Source organism: Pimephales promelas, chromosome 15 (assembly GCF_988280905.1).
Source record: "Pimephales promelas chromosome 15, fPimPro1.hap1.1, whole genome shotgun sequence".
Taxonomy (NCBI): domain Eukaryota; kingdom Metazoa; phylum Chordata; class Actinopteri; order Cypriniformes; family Leuciscidae; genus Pimephales; species Pimephales promelas.
The window spans coordinates 10626466-10631785 of NC_142783.1; positions in this window are offsets into that span (position 1 = coordinate 10626466).

Below are 5320 nucleotides of genomic sequence, written 5' to 3' on the forward strand. Positions count from 1 at the left end.
TTCATTTTTAAAAAGTCTTATTTTTCATAAATTTCATCTTTATTGTAAGCTGCTTTCTCCTCCATCATTTGAACGACCGGTTGACTTCCTGAGTCTATGAAACCACTCCCTCAGAAACAGGCAATGGGCTCAGATTAGTTAGTTTGGGCCAGTGTGTTGTGATTGGCTAAACTGTAGTGCACGTTGTCCGGAAAATTCATGCCCATTACCTTTACAGGCGAAAGTTGCATATGTGTTCCTGTCAAATGTAAATAATGGTGTCGATACTGCAGTATCAGTGTGAGACAGAATCAGACCCAGAAATCGGCGATGAAGAGAGGCAAGCAGAACCTCGCCACACACGGCTCTTACAAAACGTTTTTTGCCTATATTTTGCCAATAAAAATTAGGCAAACGTCATTTGCCTATATTTTCTAACTTTATACACATTTGTCTCACACAAAATAACATCAAACTGACTGGCTACTATATACACAAACAGCGTGGCACTGGTTTACGTTCTTGATCAAATCGAAAAATAACACCATAAAGTGTATATACATGAAACATACATTTACAACATTAGTACATATACAAAATTCAGGTCCAAAATGTTTGTAAGCTTTTGTCTGAGTAGGGAACGGAGACGTTACGTCAGAAGTGACGGAGAATGGGGGTTTCGCATAGAAAGCCAATCCTCTTCGAGTACTACTTTAACACAGGAATACCAAGGTACACTGGGAAACATATCCCGGGAGGGACATGCTACCAGATGCCTACCGAAGGAGGACTTACAATACACATATGGCCGCATAGGAACACATATGGAGATCACTGGAGCACCAACCGCAGGTGGCTACTAGAATTTAACTCCAGGGGTGGCAGATGGCTTGCCAAGGGAAGACACATGCTCAGAGAGGCTTACAGTGGATAATACACATGAGACAGTTACCATAGGGAACCGTGCAAATGGAGGCACCTAGCCAGCACCCAACGCAACAGCAGTGGTGCTCGCATTGTTGGTGCTGGAGGACTCAAGGCTTCAACGGAAGACAACTGAGGAATATCGCACTTATCCAATCCGAGGAGTGGAATGGCGAGCAAGCGAAGACACCTAAGGGGGTTCAGTACTGGCGGAAGCGAGTACGTGAGAGGACACCGGCTCAATTCGCAGATTATAGAATCTCGCGAAGGTGTTTGGTGTCGCCCAGCCTGCAGCACTGCAAATGTCTGTTAGCGAGGCGCCATGCGCTAGAGCCCAAGAGGAAGCCACACTCCGAGTGGAGTGGGCCGTCACACCAAGGGGGCACGGTCGGCCTTGCTGCTGGTAAGACAAAGCAATGACGTCCACTATCCAGTGAGACAGCCGTTGCTTTGAGAGAGCCCTTCCCTTCTGGCTTCCCCCATGAGAGACAAAGAGCTGGTCTGAGGTCCTGAAACACCGCGTTCTGTCAACGTAGGTGCAGAGAGCACGTACCGGACAGAGCAGTGCCAAGGCTGGGTCTGCCTCCTCCAGGGGCAGCGCTTGCAGGTTCACCACCTGGTCCCGGAAGGGAGTGGTGGGAACCTTGGGCACGTATCCAGGCCGTGGTCTCAAGATCACGTGAGAGTAAGCCGGCCCGAACACCAGGCATGCTTTGTCAACGGAGAATGCGTGCAGGTCCCCCACCCTCTTGATGGAGGCCAGTGCAACCAGGAGTGCTGTCTTCATGGACAGAAACTTTAACTCTACCGATTGCAAAGGCTCAAAGGGAGGCCTCTGCAGAGCACTTAAAACTACTGAGAGGTCCCAAGAGGGTACGAGGGGAGGACGAGGCGGATGTAGCCTCCTCGCTCCCCTCAGGAACCTGATGACCAGGTCGTGCTTCCCTGAGGACTTACCTTCAACTGCGTCATGAGACGTAAACCTTAAGGGTGGAGGGCGACAGCCTGCGCTCCAACCCTTCTTGCAGGAAGGAAAGCACGACACTGGTCGAACATCTCCGGGGGTCTTCTCCGCGAGAAGAGCACCAGCTGACGAAGAGGTTCCACTTCAACGCATAAAGGTGTCTCGTGGACGACGCTCTAGCGGAAGTGACGCTCTAGCGGAAGTGATGGTTGCCGCCACCACAGGTGGCAGCGAACTCAAACCTGCCTCGTCCCGTCCAGGAGCCACACGTGTAGCCTCCAGAGATCGGGACGAGGGTGCCACAGAGTGCCCCGTCTCTGAGTGAGTAGATCTTGTCTCAGAGGAATAGGCCAAGGAGGTGCTGTCGCGAGGAGCATGAGTTCGGAGAACCACGTCTTGGTGGGCCAAAAAGGGCTACCAGCAAGACCTGCTCCTCGTCCTCCTTGATCTTGTACAACACCCGTGCAAGAAGGCTCACTGGGGGAAACGCATACTTGCGTGGGCCCTGCGGCCAGCTCTGCGCCAGTGCATCTGTGCCGAGCGTACCCTTGGTCAGGGAATAAAACTGGGCGCAGTGGGATGAGTCCCGGGAGGCGAACAGATCTATCTGTGCCTCCCTGAACTGGTCCCAAATCAGCTGGACCGTCTGGGGATGGAGTCGCCATTCGCCGGAGATAGGGCGGACCCGTGACAGCTCGTCGGCTGCCAGGTTCCGGTCTCCTGGAATGTACACTGCACGTAGGGACCTCAGGTGCTTCTGACTCCATAGCAAGAGGTGGCGGGCGAGCTGCGACAACCGGCGTGAGCGTAGACCCCTTGGTGGTTGATGTACGCTACTGCAGTGGTGTTGTCTGAACGGACAAGTACGTGTTGACCCCTGAGCAGTGCTCGAAAGCGGTGCAGGGCCAGGCGTACTGCCAGCAGCTCGAGGCAATTGATGTGCATGAGGCGCTGGGGTCCTGTCCAGGAACCCGCGGCTGCATGCCCATTGCACATGGCACCCCAACCCATGGTAGATGTATCCGTGGAGACAACGAGATGCCTGGAAACTCGCTGAAGAGGGACACCGGTCCGTAAAAAGCTGAGGTTCGACCATGGGAAGAAGGTTCGGAGTTCCAGTGACTCCAGCGTGCCGCGATGCCATGCCCACCTCGGGACTCGATCGCGAAGCCACAGCTGAAGCGGTCTCATATGAAGCAATCCGAGCGGCGTTGCCGCGGCCGCCATATGCCCCAGGAGCCTCTGACAAAGTTTCAGTGGAACCGCACTCTTGCCCTCGAACTGTCGAAGACAAGCCAGCAGTGAGTGCGCGCGCTCGTTCGTGAGCTGCGCGGACATGGTGACCGAGTCTATCTCCATGCCGAGAAAAGAGATCCTCTGCACGGGGCAAAGTTTGCTCTTTTCCCGGTTGACCCGAAGGCCCAGACGGGCTAGGTGTCGGAGCACCAGGTCTCTGTGTTCGCAAACCTGTTCTCGAGAGTGTGCCAGTATCAGCCAGTCGTCGAGATAGTTCAGGATGCGAACCCCGTGTTCGCAAAGGGGAACAAGGGCTGCCTAGACGATCTTCGTGAAGACGCGAGGGGACAGAGCTAACCCGAATGGGAGAACCGCATACTGATATGCCTGGTCCTCGAAAGCAAACCGAAGAAACGGTCTGTCGAGGCAAAATGGAGACATGTACGCGTCCTTCAGTTCGATCACTGCAAACCAATCCTGAAGCCGAACGCATTCGAAAATGCGTTTGGCTGTGAGCATTTTGAACAGTAGTCGATGGAGAGTACGGTTCAAAATGCGCAGATCCAGGATCGGTCGTAACCCACCGGTCTTCTTGGGCACAATGAAGTAGGGGCTGTAAAACCCGGACCTCATCTCGGCTGGAGGGACCGTCTCGATTGCACCCTTTGCCAGCAGGGTCGCAATCTCCGCTCTCATGACCGGGGCATAGCCACCGACCATCGTGGAGCGAACTCCCATGAAACGGGGAGGAAACCGCGCGAACTGAATCGCGTAGCCGAATCTGATCGTTCTGATGACCCAGCGGGACAGGCCGGGGAGCTCTAGCCAAGCTTCCAGGAACTGTACCAGCGGGGTCATTCAAACCACAGACGTCCCCCCGGAGGGGCAGCGAGGCGGGTCGACTGGCATGCGCGCAGGAGTTACCCCGCACGGATGCACAGTCGAAGACGTAACACTGGAGCGGGGGGTGTGGCCCAAGGAACTATCGTCGGGGGTTTGTTCCACACCGTCACCGTCAGATCACCCTGTCCGCGAGTCGAAGAGCTTCTCGTGGAAGAAGCAGATCGAGTAGCGGAGACGGGGACTCTCACTTTAGTCAGATCATTGAGTCTAGATCTCAGTGTAGAGATGGTCATGTTCCCACAGAAGGAACATGAGTCATCCACGAATGCTGCTGCTGCATGCTGAATGCCCAGACACACAAAGCAGCGATCGTGACCATCAGAAGATGACATGAATCGACCGCACCCAGAAGAACACGGGCGAGACATCTTGAAAAAGACGTGCCACGTGCAGCTCTTTCAATGAGAGGAGGAAATTCACTCTTTCAGCGCTGAGGCGACCAGGGAGTAGCGCAAAGTCTGGCAGACCACTGCTCAGATCGCAGGCGATGCAGAATCTCGCTGGGTACCGCCGTCACACCAACACTGAAGAGGACGCTCGTTTAGAAGAGTCTTGTCAGTGAGAATGGCTTTAGGAGTGAAGAGGTCTCTTGGCTCCGAAGCGAAAACATACTACGGTTGCGTTCACTTCCTCCTTTTATACCCACGGCGTGGGGCGGAGATACGCTATGCAAATTCCGCAGCCCCAAGGCATTTTCATGCCATTGGCTCGTTTTTAAATACTCGAAGAGGATTGGCTTTCTATGCGAAACCCCCATTCTCCGTCACTTCTGACGTAACTCGAAGTGACTACGAAAGGGAACTAAAACATTACGTCTAAAATTATACATGCAAATACATTTAGCATACTTACAGGTTGTGGCCCAACAACTGCTGCCTCTGGTTGTAAAGTTGGAACTGCTTCATGTTTTAGTTACAATCCAGTTGAATCCAGTGGTGAATTCGTGGAGATTCTGGAAGCTGTCTTCCCTAAATGCACAGCACAGAGAGCTACTGTAAATTACGATCGTCATTTTCAGGAACATAATCAAACATAATTTGTCTCCATTGTTGACAAACTACAACGTACACAGAAGACCTGACAGCTGGATGAACATAATACACTTTTAACGAGCCGCAGAAATATGGCCATGCCCTTTTTTGCATATTCCGGAGGGAGGGTTGATGCAAATGTATGGGTTAGTGACGTCTAAAACCTGATTTTTAAAAGACGATATCTCTGCTTACATTGAACTTTCAGCGCTGCAACTTTGCAGATGCACCAACAGCAACATTACACTATTTAAAATAAAAAAAAGTGAAATGGCAATCAACC